The sequence below is a fragment of the Aphelocoma coerulescens genome, chromosome 4 (assembly GCF_041296385.1).
Source record: "Aphelocoma coerulescens isolate FSJ_1873_10779 chromosome 4, UR_Acoe_1.0, whole genome shotgun sequence".
Classification (NCBI taxonomy): Eukaryota; Metazoa; Chordata; class Aves; order Passeriformes; family Corvidae; genus Aphelocoma; species Aphelocoma coerulescens.
In genome coordinates, this window is record NC_091017.1 from 61,397,906 (window position 1) to 61,413,818 (window position 15,913).

A 15,913-nucleotide genomic window follows, 5' to 3' on the forward strand; every position below is an offset into this window, starting at 1 on the left:
ATAACACAGGTTATTATTCAGAAGATATAGTGGAAGGAGGATTAAGATTCAGTCATAATTGCATGTTTGTATGTACTGTACACAGAGGATGAGGTACCTAAATTACATATCCCCAAAGGCTCCCTGACAAACACTCTGTGAGAGCCTTCAATAGAAAAATCCCCAAACCCAGTACCTTTTAAACCTGCCATTAAAAAGACCAATCCTATAAGCACTATTTTGTTAAAAATAGTTCTGGGGTATTTCATCCAGCCATATTTTCTCAGATCTTGCAGGTCTTTACAAAGGGCTTTAGTTCTGAGAATTTAGGTAAAAAAAAGTCATTGTATTTAAAGACTAACTGATGGGGATAGCTTTAAGGAAAACTATTGCAAATACCCCTTTTTTTTTCCTTATCCAAGCTCTACTCATCTCATGTAAATGTTTCAGAAGCAGTTTTCTTCTGCCTTAAGGCATTTCAATTAATGCTCAGATACATGCTGGTAAAAGCTTTTACCTTATGGTTTTGTACTCTGAATTCCCTAATATTCAGCAGCAGGTTTAGGACATCAATAGGTAGCAACGATTAACACGAAAAAGCGAATGAAGTCTTTTTTCTCTTGAGAGACTTCACATTTTCCATGTTGTTTTAGGAACACTTTGCTCCCTCCTTGCTGTCAGATATAGGCCTCTGTTACAGGCGCTCAATAGGGATTCCCACAGGCACATTCCCATGCTGCAGACTGACAGTGATCATGGCAAAAAAAAAATTCTACATTTTGATTATCATTAAAACTTGATTATCACAAGAACAAGTCTGTGCTTAACTTACTGTGATGCACCAAGGTGTTCCAACAGTGTTTGCGATATGCAGCAGTATTTAGAAAGCAACTGTGATAGCCGGTGAGTGGAATTTGCAGCTGACAGCACTGACCTGACAAATGTGAGGTAGTTTAAATAGACTTTCACTTACTCCAATTATTCAGTGGTAAAACTATACAATTAGTTGTAAATCCCTGGGATTACTCCCTTCCTTCTCTAAAAAGGAACAAAACTACTTTTCATGGCCATGGAGGTTTCTGCTGTTTGTTTTAACACTTCAAAGATCACTTTAAAATGATGTGACATGGTTTGATGGTTTTCATATCATATTCAAAGTTGGTTATATAATTGATTCTTTTTCATATCTTAAGAGTAATAGTTACCCAGTTTGCATTTGTGGAGCCAAGTCTATTCTAGTTGATTGTTGATTGGAGAAGAAGCTTTTGCATGTGCAACATTGTGGAGTTTAAATGATGTGTTTATAGGTAGCAGGAGAATTTTCTCTAATGCTTTTGTAATATTGCAGTATTACTGTAGCAATACCACAGTATATTTATGAAATACTGAGATTTTCACATAGATTTTTCCAATGATACCGGGGTTAGTCTTTCCTGCAAGCCAGCAAGTAGATTGACCAACACTTCTGAGTGTGGGACAAATTGAAAAGGTTGATGCTATTTAAAAGTAGGCAAAAGAGAAAAACCCGAAGCCCAAGCAGGCATAAGTTAATGATTTTCTGCAGTGGTTTCACAGCCTCTCAGTGTTCTCCAGTTGTCTTTTCTGCTTTTCAGTCTAGTGTGCTACTTCTAGTCTGAGATTGATATTACTGATTTGCATGTGGTATTATTTTAATAACATACACAAATATACCACATTGCTGATCTGGAAAGAGAGGAAGAAAAATGAAACCTATGATAGAGGACGTGATGTGAACCTAGGGAAAATATCTAGATTATATCTCGCCCTCATGATTTAAGCACATAGTGAACTAGTCCTCCTGAAGTAAATACGTACATTATGAACAGAAGTCCATGTAATTTAGGTTCCTAATCCCTAATTAATTAGATTCCTAATTCTGATCTACCTCTGTGCAGGCTTTCAAAGACATCTACTCCTTGTTGATTACAGAGAAAATTTCCACCTTCATCTCCAAAAACATGATGGAGTGGGTTGAGCGATAGTGGTGAAGAAAGCCTGGAAACTGGAGTAACTGGGAACAGTGGGATGAAATTTGATTTAAAATATGGAACACAGCAATTATGCAGAACTGTCTGTGTGTATGAGTTTATGATGGAAAGGGGAGACTTTTCAGAAGCACCAGAAAGAAGAAAAAGAAAGGGAGCTTTTCCACCCTCTGGTTGCACAAGACTGTTCATAACCATCGCTCATACGCACTCCCTTCAGTTTAGCTACTGCTTGATAATTTTATTGTGATGCCTGTTTTCAGTGGAACTTTTACAATTTAGTGAGTTGTTCTGTGACCATTGGGAGTTTAAAGGCAGAAATCTTTCCCAAAAAATGTCTGTACTTAGGGGTACTTGAGTTCTGCAGAACAGCAGTGGCTTCAAAACTGAACTTCAAAAGTCTGATTCCTGCCTGGATTCCTGGTTTGTTTGCAATCCAGTTAGCTCATCAAAAATGTGCAACATTCTGTCTTGCCTAAGTTGCAGCAGCTATATAAATATCAAACCATTATTCTGGGTAATCAAACAATGGGAAATTTCTTTATACTGTGTTATTGTTAATTAATTTACATCCAGAAGTACTTCAAATATATATGCAAACATACAGTAATCATGTTTTAAAGGTGAATGTGGGAAGAGCAGAGCTTGTAAGAGTAGCCATGTAGATATAGAAACCATTAATGTTTCCGATGCCCTGTGGTAGGAAGAAATATATTAAAAATTGATTTTTGGTTTCTGCTTTTTTCTTGGTAGCATTTACAATAAAGGATATAGCAGAAAGTAGCCTTTAAATTGATATTTCAAAGCTTTTTATGTTGGGGATATGTTTTTCTGTATTGTTAATGGGTTTATATAGCAGAGTAAAAAGGTCAGCTGCTGAATATGACGGTTTTATTCTTCTGTTAAAAAAAAAAGATGAGTTTAGCATTCATGAATTATTTAAATATCAACCAAAATATTTGGCACGCTGCTGCAGTAAGTGGTATTTTTAAAACAGGGCTCAGAGGAGTGTGCTGTCCTTTGAATGTAACGTGAGTGCTGCGCAGGAGGGTGGATAACATTAACTCTCTCTCACCTTGTAACAAGGTGTTGCTTGCTCCTGTATCTGCACACTGTGCAGTGAGTGATGAGACATGTATTTATGGGACTTCCACTGCCGTGATTCAGTCGTTACCTGTTTACACTTTTATAATTGAAGAGGCTCTCTTCATCCCAGAAAAGTGAACTCTGATGTGTTTCATAGCCTCTCCTGGTTCATAGCCACACTGTATTGAGCAAGCAGCCCTGTCAGATTGTTTTCTTTTAAAAAGATGCTTTGGAAAAATAGCAGTGCTTCCCAGCTTTCAGGTACATCTGAAACATGACTCTGAGAAACCACAGCAGTATGGAGTTGCTCTAGACACATTCTCATTAATCAAATCCTAACTCTAACACTTTTTTAAATAACTTTTGCAAATAACATGCATTTTTGGAATAATTGCATAAAAGTAGTGTTGTCAGGTGGTAAGATTTACAGTGTTTTGTTCTAATTCAGCAGAACTCTTCAGGGATATGATTCTGTTTTTTTTTCTGTTACAAGTATTTTTTAAACCTTCAATACAGTCATGTTTTGAAGTGCTAATTGCCAAACCTCCTAAAGTGTATAAAGAATGACATTTCATACAGTGTCATTGATCATATTTTTAGGGAGGCCATTGATGGATTAATAAACCACTGTAACCTTCTGTGCAAAAAACCCGTTGATAATAGATGGACTGTAATCTAAAAAGCCTACTGCTAAATGAATTAAAGTGGCAGCAGTAACTGCAAAACTGAATAATTACAATATCCTGAAGATGAAACCCTAGTGTGAAAGTTTATCTTCCCAGTTAAGCTCTTTGCAGAGAGCTGCTCATGGAGGTCAGGAGCGTGTTGTCCTCTGGTGGTTGCCACTGCTTGGCTTGCCAGTGGGGAAGTCAGGACGGGTGGCAGTGGGACTGGGAAGTCCATTCAACCTGGAAAGAGCCTTTCTACAAATATTTATTGAAATTTTTCTAATTGATGCCATTCAGTACACTGTGGCAAAATGTTTAGTGCCTTTTTAAAGTTGGCACAGCAGCTGAAATACAAGAAAAGTGGAAATTTACGTGGTAGGCAAAATAATGTAAGAAAAGTAATCAGTGATTTTAAATCAAACACCAGACATAAAGGTGTCGCTTAGCACTCGTTTATATTTTTGCAAACTTAAACTCTTGTTCCATGAAGTTTGATTACCACATAACCAGATGGATTCATTTTAACATATTTAATCATGATGAAAATAATTGATTCTTATTTACATGTATATCTAATTAAGTCAGATAGCAGGTTGAAGACAGAGAGAGAGGATTATGATACAGTCTTCTACATGTAGGCTACTGTTGAGTCAACTTTCTCATCAAGCCATAACCTGCTAGGACATTCCTTCCCCCTTTTATCTCCCTGCTTATCAGCTATGCAAGGAGTATTTCTGGAAGGGGTTTTGAGCCTTTGTTCTCACAAAGGACATACAGGACTTGGTGGGTTGTCTCTGAGATGTTGTATCCCTGTATTAAAGGCCTCAAACTTCAAGCCTTCCCATGACAGTTCTGCATCTGCCTTATTTTTCACATTTATTTTTCATGTTTTTAGAACACAGTATTATGCTGTAGAGTGGTATTGCTAATGTAATTCAGTATCAGCCAATGGCATAGAATCAGAAAAATAACTGTCTGGATCCTTTATATATATTTATATTTATATTTATATTTATATTTATATTTATATTTACAAACACAAACATATTTATGTACACATGTGCATATACATATTAATGTATGTATCTGTGTATAGAAAGGTTTTGCATTCTAGTCCCACCCTGTGGTACCATCATACCTCTCTACCTACCATGTCCACGTAAGTTCTGTTTTAAAATGTGCTGGGGGGAAGGGCCAGACCTGACCAGTACCAGTCTCCTCCTATACTGGTCTCCATATCACTGCTGTCCTGTGTCCTGCCATGCAAGATTTTGGAGTGGCTGGGGTGAACAGGAGTCAGCAGGATACAGTCTGCAGGTGACCCTGTCATGGATGATGGTGCTGACCCAGTGGTGAATGCATATAGTGACTTCAGATGCACAGCAGCTGTTTTCAGACTGGGACTTCCCTGTGAAAGGAGGGACACAGGGCAAACTGTGAATTTTAAAACCCTTTCTTTTATCGTAATTGATGTTTCCATCTTATTCTTCCGTTCTTCTAAGTTATGACATTGTGTCCAAAACGACATTATGATATTCCCTCAAAATGTCATGGCATGAATGAGTAATTTCTCCTGAGTGAATCCCCAAAGGGACAGTTTGAACTCTCTCTGCTCCTTCTATTGAATCCCATTCAATTAAACGTGGAAATCCACAGTCAGTTAAATGTAGAAGAGGAAAGCTTCATGGGCTCTTGCCTGAAAGGCAGCTGTTAGCAGTAGGAAAACATTGAAGTCAGCACTCTTTAGTGGTGTTTCTTTTGTAAGACATACATTAAAAGAGCTGAAATCTCTTGAGATGCTTGTGATAAGCACTGATATTAAATACCACGGTCCTATCATGCTTCTTTAAAGGTGAGCTTTATTAATAGAGCACTGTGTCTTTCCATTGTGCTTCAGCTGTCTTAATTCTTTGGTTTTTCATGGTTTCTCTCAGGTGCTTTGCTGACTGCTGTGTCCAATGTACCTATTTTCTGAAATCAGGGTAGCCATGTCTTGATGCAGAAGCAGCTCTCCCCTTCTTAACTTTTAAAGAAAACAACTTTCACTTGCATGTTAGATGGCTTTGGTTACTTTAGTATCTATTCTGTAATAAAGAATTTGGCAGTGCTTCTGCTGTTGTTACTAGTATCATCGTTGTCATCATCATCACCATCATTGTCATCCTGGGACCTAATGGTGGCCCAAGCCCTTTACCTTAAATTTTTTCTGGAAGGCACCTGTGTTTTGCTCCTCTGTGACTGAAGCCTGTACATCTTTTCTTAGCCCTGCTTTATCAAAGCTGGTGTGATATCAGCCAGCCTCTATGAAGAACTTTAATATGCACAATACTCAAAACAGTCCTCATTTTCAGACCCTCAGCACACTAAATAGGATAATTTTGGTGGTTTCTTCTGCATTGCTTACCTAGATCTCTGCTCCAAGCGCTGAAGTTCTTTGCACTGTGCTCCAGTTGCTTCCACATGAGTCTTGCAAAGAGCATGTAAAGGCTTGGTTGAGCACCTTGCTCAACTCAAGAGATTAAAATGCTGTCGATGGAAGTTATTGGTTCATTGTTCAGCATTTCCACATGTAATCAAGAATAGTACATGTTTTCAAACAAAACTGAAAACTAATGCTGCTGTTGTTTCATTTATAGTGTTTTGAAAATCTGTAGTGAATTACACTTCAGCTCAAAAATGCAGTTCACTAAAAGAATAGTATGCTTGGTGGACCATCAGTGCTAGTTTCCAGGTTGTGTTTATCCATAAACCCTTCAAACTTCCATATATTCTGTTCCTGTAAACCATTCCGTGAGGTCTCTGTATCAAATAGATAAATGCTGGTATTATTATTTCAATAAATTACAATTTATCAAAACTTTTGCTGGGAGAAACTCTTTTCAGTCTTAGATTTCAGTTTTCCAAGCATAGACTAAAGTGAGGGCCAGTGTTTCAGTTATTCAACTAAACCATCCTTACTTCCCACGGTAGCAAATTAACAGTGGTGCTTTACATCAAAGGAGCTTACACTTCCTTTCGCCTAGAGAAGGTGTGTTGGGGAAGGTTGCATTTACATTCAATTAAGGCAGAAATATTGCATGCTTACAGGTGGATATTTTCTTTTTCAACTGCATGGAGTATACCCAGTTATTGAAATGTATGTGAAATACTACTGTGTAGTGAGAATGCAGTTCTGTTCAACCAAAGAAAAGGGTGCATGAAATTTTAGTATAGACGGTTGGCTTTATCTATAAGGAACATTAAAATGGACATCAAAAAATATAGTAATGTAGCGGGTTTAAAAAAAAACCAGCAAGGAGAAGCACATGAATTTGTGTGACAACCAATTTCATAGCAAAAACTTTGCAAGAAAAAATTATGTATGTCCAATACTGATAAGACGTTGTGAGTGTATATTTTCAGATGTGGTTCTCTTAGTATTCCACCCATTCACGACAGCACTCCAAGAATAGTAAGCACAGTCACCAGCCTTCTCTCTATGAAAGGGGAATATATATAGGGCATGAAACAAAACTTCAGCATACAGAACTGACACTGCAAAGTTAAGGACCTGACATTGAAAGGAATTTGTAAAATTCCCTTCCCTGGCTCATCGTGGCACTGACAAGCCCTGTCCTGCTGTGTGCCATTTCCGTTTCCAGTGGGGTATGTATTCCCGTGTCTTCGTTCAACACTGCTAGACCTAAATGCATGAGCTGGTCAGCAGTGAGTAAAAACATATCTATCTGAACAGCCACTGACACTTACTCATTTTAAATTCATTTGTTGGGCACAGTTTATTTAAATTTTAGCAAAAATGCTTTTTATCACGGAGCTTTGAGTTCCCTGCTTGAGATGCGGCTGTTGGCAAAGGGCAGCAGAAATGTGAGTCAGGCTCGTAGTCGGTGGCATGAAAGAGAGAAGAGCCAGGCCTCAGACCTGTTTCTGATGGCAGCACATCCTGAGCAGCTGCAGTGTGTTTCAGCTGAGCTGTAGCCTGCCGGTATTCAGGGCTTCTTCCAACAGCACCAGTCTGAGAGAAGTCATGGCAAAATATTAGCTCTGCACAGTTGCTGTTTTTGCCCCTGAAATAACAGACTTCTTCTTCCACAAGTTATTTCTCAAATCTTGTAAAGAACAGCCCTTAGTAAAATGCATTTGCATGTAGGTAGACAGAGTGGTTTTGAGAAGGGTTTTTCTGAGTGTTTATTTTAGACATAGGCTTACTTATGACATTCTCATGTGACATTCCTGGAGGCTTGATATTTGTGATCTTCACATAGTAATAACGTTCACTGTGGTAGGTAAAATGTCGCTATAATAATTATGCCTTACTGATGTTCGATGACAGGATGTTGTTTCTTTTTGTTTCCAAATAAAATCATGAGGAAAGAAAAGAAGAGCAGTACCCTGCTGCCAGGGAGGGAAGGAGTGCCTGGCATGACATGGGCTGGCTGTGGTGAAGAGGCCAGCCCATGGCTGCTGCTGCTTCACTGAGAATTGATTTGCATGCTGAATGTGCTGTCAAGAGCCTGCCCAAAAAACCTAGGAGTCCCCATTTCTGTGGCAGCAGCAGGCCCTATATCTATAAAGCATGCAATATGCAGACAGAAGTGGGGATCAGTGACAGCGTCATTCTTTTTATGATCATCATATGAGTAAAAAAAGGCAGGTCAGAAAACTAATTATTTTTCATTTAATGGCTTCCTGATGTTGAGGGTTTATAGGATCACAGAAGCAAAAAGTGTTAAAATCCCGTGTACTGAAACCATCACTTCTTTATGGTCCACCTTTTCATACCATCTCATTCAGAGATGTTGCATACCAGTATATATATTCAGAGCCACTGCTCCCTTCCCCTCACACAAATCGCATTCCATTTTATTGAGATGTAGATAAATGTGCAGGGGGAGAGTATTCTGTTTTTTCAGGCCCGCCCTTAATACTATTAAATAATTGTGTAATTAAAGGCTCCAGTAATTTGCCATCTCTTTTCACATAGAATTACTTCAGATGTCTGGCATACACACTCACCCTGTTGTTCAAAGCCATTACAGTCCATACAGTCAATAATCTGCAGATTAAAAATTCAATAAGTAGACGCATTAAAAATTGCATGGTTCCAATTCAGTCCATACTCCTGATTCAGGCTGCTCAGTGTTGGAAGGTGGTTTCTGAAAAGCAGGAGATGGTGCCACCATTTCAGGATGCCTCAGCTCATGCCTAACCATGTCAAAGCTGCAGAATAAGGGCTTGCTTGCTTGCAAAGGTTGTAGTGAATCTATAGCTACTATATGAATAGAGAACATAATAAATGGGCATCCATGGTGATTTCTCTCCTAAAACCAAGCTCTCCATGTAGCTTGGCTACCAGGGTGTGCCTGAAATAGGCTTCCCAGTCTCCCTCCATCGCAGTTGGGAAGGGATGTGGCTGAAAGTCTTCCATTCTGAGAATCACACAGTGCAGATTATTGATGGAGTCTGATGTTAAGTCTTCACAGACTTTTTCTGTTTGTTTGTTTGTTTGTTTGTTTGAATTCAACCTGTTGTTATGGGTTTTGGGGAAGAGAGGTAGAAAGGTTGCAAACTATCATGCTTAATGTTTGTGCTTCCAGTTGTTTTGTTGGTGTTTCAAGTCCTGGTTTCTAGTAGGGGATTTTTGTATGAAAGCCCAAACCATCAGTCTTGGAAATGTTGCTTTTCAGTAAGTAGTCCCCACTAGGAAGAGGCCACTGTAATCCAAAATTTACATTTTTAAAATATCTCTGATCTTACTCCTGGTAGGAAAAAAACTTACTACCTTTGCAGTGGTCAAGTTGTTAATGCTGAGCACAGTGAAGGCAGTTTTCCTTTCAGCCAAAATACATGACTAGGAACTAACTAATACTTCTTAGCTACAGTCTGGGGCTCTGTATTGTGTGTAGTCTTTGGGAGAAGTTCTGTAGGCACAGGTTGCTTGGCTCCCTTTAAAGGACATTTAAAGCTGGCAAAATTATCACTCCCCAGAAACCAGATGACCTTGTTTGTGAAGGACCTCATGTCTTTACTAGGATTCCTATTCTACCCACCGGAACTGTTATTTTCCACAGCTGTATCTATCCCCACCTTTTTCCTCTGATGTGAAAGAAACTTCTTTACTGCACCAATTGTGTCTCCTTTGAATCCCTGTCAGTCTTTGCCTTTTATGCAAGAGATGCCATCAGACTGCATAGCATGCTCAGGAAGATGTAAAGCCCCTGATGGCTGTGCCCAGCACAGGCTTGACTGGACAGCGAAGGTAAAAAAAACCCACCACCGAAGCTACCAGATAACAAGAGTTTTAATCATGAGTGATGAATGCAAAAATATTTTAGACCTTTACCCACACATGGTATTAAGGGCAGTTTTATCTCTAATTATGCTTAATTAATGCAGTGTAACAGAAATGCTTTATATGTTTCTTTTATCTGTGGTGAAATGTTTACAGGGTGATTTTTTTTTTCCCCTCTCTGTTGTGGCAAAAGGCAGAAAGACAATGAAACAGGAATTTCCTTCTGGTGCTGGGATGTAAGGGGCAAGGCAGTCATAAGCCCAGTGACAGAGGAGACTGTGTACTCAGAGGGGCAGGAACCCCCACTACATGAAAGAACAGAGTCCTGTGTGCTTTACCTGTGTGCTGTGTTTCTGTCCTAGGTGTACATGGTGATGAGCAGGTGTGGGGATGCTTGAAAAGTAAATTACATCAATCTACTATGCATAATACACCCTAAAGCGGGAGAAAAAATTTTATTCAGTGTTGGGAAAGGGATAGGGATGATGAATTTTAGTTCTGGTGGGTTTGCACCTGAGCAAACCTGATCTTCTGGAGGCTAAGAGGAGTTGGATCTGATAAGGATGCACAGTGGTACAGCACGCTGGTGGTCTTGGGTTCCTCTCCCAAGTGCATTTAGCTGAGCAGAACTTAGCCTGTTTATCCTGATAATTAGAATCTAGTTTTCTATTTAATATTTACTAATAACACCATGCACTTACAGGGCCTTCCAACCAAGCACTTGACAAACCTTAATGGAATAAGCCTCATAGCACTCTGGGGAGGGAAGTGAATACCATTTTCTTTATCATGCTGAAAGAGTAAGATGATGTAATTGTACCTCCCTGAGTTTATTTATTTCTTGTCTCCCATTATCTGTCTGATAAAAACCACTAAGTAGCAAAAAAATCTATTGTTTTAGAAATCCTTCTGGTAGTTTAACTATAATCTAAGACTAGTAACCAATTTAGACAGAAGCATAATTAGTGCAAATGTTTCCCGTAACTCTCTCTGATGAATGCCATTGCATTGGAAATTCACTTGTAGAACATGCAGCTGAATAGTGAAGAGGTTTTCTCTACAAAAAGTGTGTGAGCAGTGTCTGGGCATGGAAAGAGACTTAACTGGGACTTTCTGGTCTTGAGTGAGACCAGCTGTTGGTGAGAAGTGGCAGAACCATATCAAGAGTAGGTTGAGTGGGGCACCAGGAGTATAAAAGATGATGCCACAGGGCCAGGTGAGAGGTGCTGCAGGAGATGGGAGCAGCCCAGACAGATCAGTCATTGGGTGGAAGATGCCAAGGGCACCAAAATGTCATGCTGTGGTTCTGACTGGGAGGATAAGCAGTAATGAGAAGGTTGTGTGAGGTACCAGTCGTCTCTGGCAGGCACTGTTCGTATAGTCAGCTTTTGGAGGAGTTGAAAGAGTTGCTGAAAAAAAAGGCAGGAAGTAACTTGTATGGGTGATGTATACTGCTGATGTGGGTTAGGGCAGACAAAAAACTGCAGGCTTTTCTCCATTGTCAATACATGCTGGGCTTTACAGGTTGGATGTACTTACCATACCCCCAACTCTGTCATCTGCCTGTGCAATTACTGGAATTAACACTGTGCTTTATGAAATTACAAAAAAGTATGAGTTGTTTTATATCAAGCTGGGACAGGATTTTATTAGTCCTAATTTGCAGGTAATGCACTAATGGCAGTATTTGTCAGATGGGTTTTTGCAGTGTGAAAGCTGGTAGGAACTGTGGGAAAACTATCCAGGGCAATGCTTTGGGGTTGTTTTCACATTCCAGGCCAGAGTGCCTTCTGATACAGCACAACAGCTGAAATGCATAAGGGAAACACATTTTACTTCTTCTGGCTCTGAACTGCAGCAGCAGTTTGGCAAATGAGCCTGACATTCCAATCCTGCTGCATTTTAAATGACCAGGTGTCCCCTCACTTGCCTGCCTAGTTCATTGTCAAAAAGAGGAGCTTCTCACTCTCTGCGAAGTTCATTCTGTGTGACCACATGGTGTGTGATACCTCCCCTTCGATCACCATGATAGCATTTATTTACATTTCTTCTCTGATCAGACAGAGAGGGAAAACTTCTTCATATTGCATATTTTCTTCCTGTCAGTCTGCTCAACAGATAACTGCCAATGCTGGGACACAAGCTGCAGTAGTTTTGGGTTTTGGACACATCCCTGCAACAAACTGGTTAGGTATCTTCTCATTAGAGCTCCTGAGATTTCTCCACAACTCCTGTGCATCAAAAAATAAAAAATAAAAAAAAATAATAAAAATACCTATACGTTTGCATTTTAGCAGAAATATCCTCTGTATTTTAAAATATATTTTAAAATATCCACATATGAATGAAATATGAATGAATAAAAGTATTGCAGTAAAACATTACATCAGATAGAAAAATGTATTTTCTCCCTCCCCTCTCCTTTCTTTCTTCTAAAGGACTGCTTTTCCCATCTGCTTCAGATGGGAAAGCCTAGCCAGCATGCTGGACTGTCTTTTAATTAAAGGGATTTTCTGTGGACTGCTGCATTCAAGCTTTAAACTAGAAATGCATATATATATATGTATATCTATGTGTGTGTGTGTATATATATATTTATATAATAGAAATATATCAGTTCTCTTAAAAATAACATTATAGAATTGAAAAGAAATCACTATGATCTTCTTTGCAGCCCTTCTTTTTTTATTATGATAATGCTACTAATACTAATAGTAACAATAATTATAAGAACAGGAGTAGTAACAACTGTTAATCTAGGATAGCCTTTAAAATAGCTCCCCTGCACATTTAAGGATTCTAAATATAATTTATTTTGAGATATTTATGCCATCATAAGTAATTTTTATTCATTTTAAATACAATTCTAGTTGTATAAATCAGTTTTGTTTAGTATTCACTGCAGATAAGAAAGTGTATTTCCAAGGGTTGTAAGGTGCAAAAAAATTAGCAGTTCTTAATAGAAACATAAATGTTATCTAGTGGTTTTGATACAATTAGAAAGTATCAGCAAAAAATCCTAGCCTTGGATTTGTTACCCATTCCAGATAATTCATTACAAGCACTGCCTAATAAATTTAGCAGTTTGAAATTGATTTATGCTGAACCTTTGTAGTATTAACATTCTTGTTTTATAATTACGAGCAAAAGGAGCATAACCTTTTCCTAATATATGGAAAAGAGATGTGATGTTCCAGAAAAAAAATCACTGATTCTACTTTTCTCGCTGCCGTTAGCCTTGCTCTCGGTTCTTCAGCTAATGCTGATGCACAGTGACACATAGTGAAAGTACCAAGACTGCAGCAAAACTGTATGATTCTGTCTCAGTGTTGGGAATACAACATGGTCTTTTGGCACACTCCTTAAATACTGAAGGAGCTTACGGATCCTTGCAGGTTTCTGGGATCTTCAGTAGTACAAAATTAACAAACACCTTCATGCTCTCTGCTTTAAAATGTTGACACAGACAAATAAGGCTTGATTTTAAACCACCATGAGCAGCAATGGCTACATGTCGTTGTTTTTAGAACCATTTTCAACATGGTAATTCTCATTGGGAGAAATCAGGTATATTAAGATTAGAAGGGTTTTATATTTCATTCTACCTGTGAAAGCTACCATATACATGCTGTTGTTCTTTGTTGATCTTGATGTTGAAGAAACATACAAGATTTTTTCCCCTCCCCCTTTGGATTGTTGATATCTCTTTATGCCTTAAATTCCCATTAATATAGTTACAGGGATTGCCACGTAAATCCCCAAACAACCTACGTGCAGTTGTGCTGTCTATTTAAAGAGCTGCTTCCTTTCCCAGCTCCATCCAGCCTTTGGTCTGCCAAGGTCTGCACAAGTGCGTAACAGAGCTGCTCTGGACAATCGGGTCAAAAGTTGGTCATGAAAAAGTATACTCTATACCATTCTGTCTTAAGCCAAAAAAAAAAAAAAAAACAAAAAAACAAGCAAGCTTTTTTTTTTTAATACTGCTAAGTCCTGAAAATCAGAACGTTTTCCTCTTAACAGCAGATGGGCTTTTTTTTGGTCTTTTCTTGGCAAAGTACCACCTCCCCGTCCCAAAATTATTGAAAAGCATCCAGTACCAAACAATGAAGTGAGTAGCTGCATAAGAAGAATGGGTTTTGTCTGGATAAAATGTGAGTTGAAAGGAGAGATTTCTGATCAATAACTCTATTTCTACAAAAGGATGACTTTCTATGAATACATTTTTAATAGGCTTTAAAAAAAAAACACCCTGGAGGCACCCATCATGGCAATGGAAAGCAGCTGCAGCTTCCAACTGATGTTAAAAGACATCTTTACCTTGTCTCACCTGGGTGCATATGAGGGCCTGAAAATACCTACAGGTGCTTCATCCTACTCTCCCACATTCCCTCTGCATTTTGGGAGCCCTGCAGAGATAGGTCTATCTGTGTGCCATGCATAAGGGCTGAAATCCAGAATAGCATTTAATTTAAGCATGCGAATAATCCTATTGAAGTAATTTAAAGTAATCGTATGCTTAAGGTTAAGTGTGTGCTTAAAAGCTTTGCTAGGCTGGGGCATGGCCTGTCCCACTCCCCCACACACCAGAAAATCAGATCTGTTGTCAAGAGATCTACCACATCCAGCAGGATTGCTTCCCATGCCTTCTGAACTTGAATCTTGTCAGCTAATTAATACTGTAGCTATTAGTATTTCATGCCACGTGAAATGCCCCAAAATATTGAAGAGAAGGTTCTCAAGAGGTTAAAAAGTATAAAATGTGAAAGATGTAAGTGAAAATTTCAAATATGACACAAGTGATAAAAATGTAATTAAAGACATTGTTAATGCTAAAACCAAACATGTTTTGTGTTGTGCAAGCATATGCCTGGGATTTGCCTATTACCAAAACTGCAATACACAGAAACAGTGAAAAACCCCTGTACATTACAAAGCTGCTAGAGTGCCAATTTTAAATGCTTTTTTTTTTCCTATCCACATTCAGTATAGTCACTTTGTTCTAAAGGCCATCCCTTTTCATTTCTAATGTCCTGTGTTCCTTGGTCTTGTTTTTGATTGTGGTTTTTGAGAAAGTAAACGTCCTGGATACCGTTTGACAGAAGATAATATCATACAGATAATATATGTTACATTTAGAAGCTGATAAAATGGATTTGGATTTCCCTTGCTCTGCTGCAGTGTTGATGATGTTTCAGAAAATTTAATATAAAAGGACTTTATATCTTTTTATAATTTTAGCTATTTGAGACTGCTATCAAAACCTAGTTTTGAATCAATGTATAGGTGTCAGGAACATGCATGATACTAACTCTCTCTTGTCTGTACTACAAGAGAAATAGGCTGTGTTATACCATAGTTTGTGAACTATGCTTTATATTTTTGAAATGCTATTATTTGCCCAGTTAATTCAGGTTTTAACTGTCCATTCAATTCCAAAATATAAGTGAGTTCTGTTTACCCAATTTCTTACTGGGTGGATGTTGTGGTATATGCCAGGTATATTTATGGTTTAAAAGGATGATGGTTCAGCAAACTTACTGCATAATAATCCTTGCTTCATTGTTATACTGTAAGTGGTTAAAGCCAAGTGTACATGAATATATAATGTGTTCCTCCAGTTTTGTAGCATAGCAATACATTATACTGTTGAGCTACTAAGACATTTATTCCAAAGGAAATGCAGAGAGTGATTTAGAAATGCCAATAACAATAATGCAATTACAGTTGCAAAACATCTTAGTTGACCAAACAAATCTTTTCTAAATGCACCTAGAATATTTCTTTAGCACATTTAATTAAGTATATATTCAGCATATTTAGTTTAGGACCCAATTAAGCGCCAGAAGCATAGCAGAATAAAATACAGCGCTTGCCTTCCAGGCACT

General features: G+C 38.3%; 1 protein-coding gene across 1 annotated transcript in view; it reads left to right on the plus strand.

Annotated features, from left to right (window-relative positions):
• The window catches only part of PPARGC1A (PPARG coactivator 1 alpha), a 367,686-nt gene that overhangs the window by 247,373 nt on the left and 104,400 nt on the right, over positions 1–15,913 (plus strand). The gene's annotated exons all lie outside the window — the stretch shown is intronic.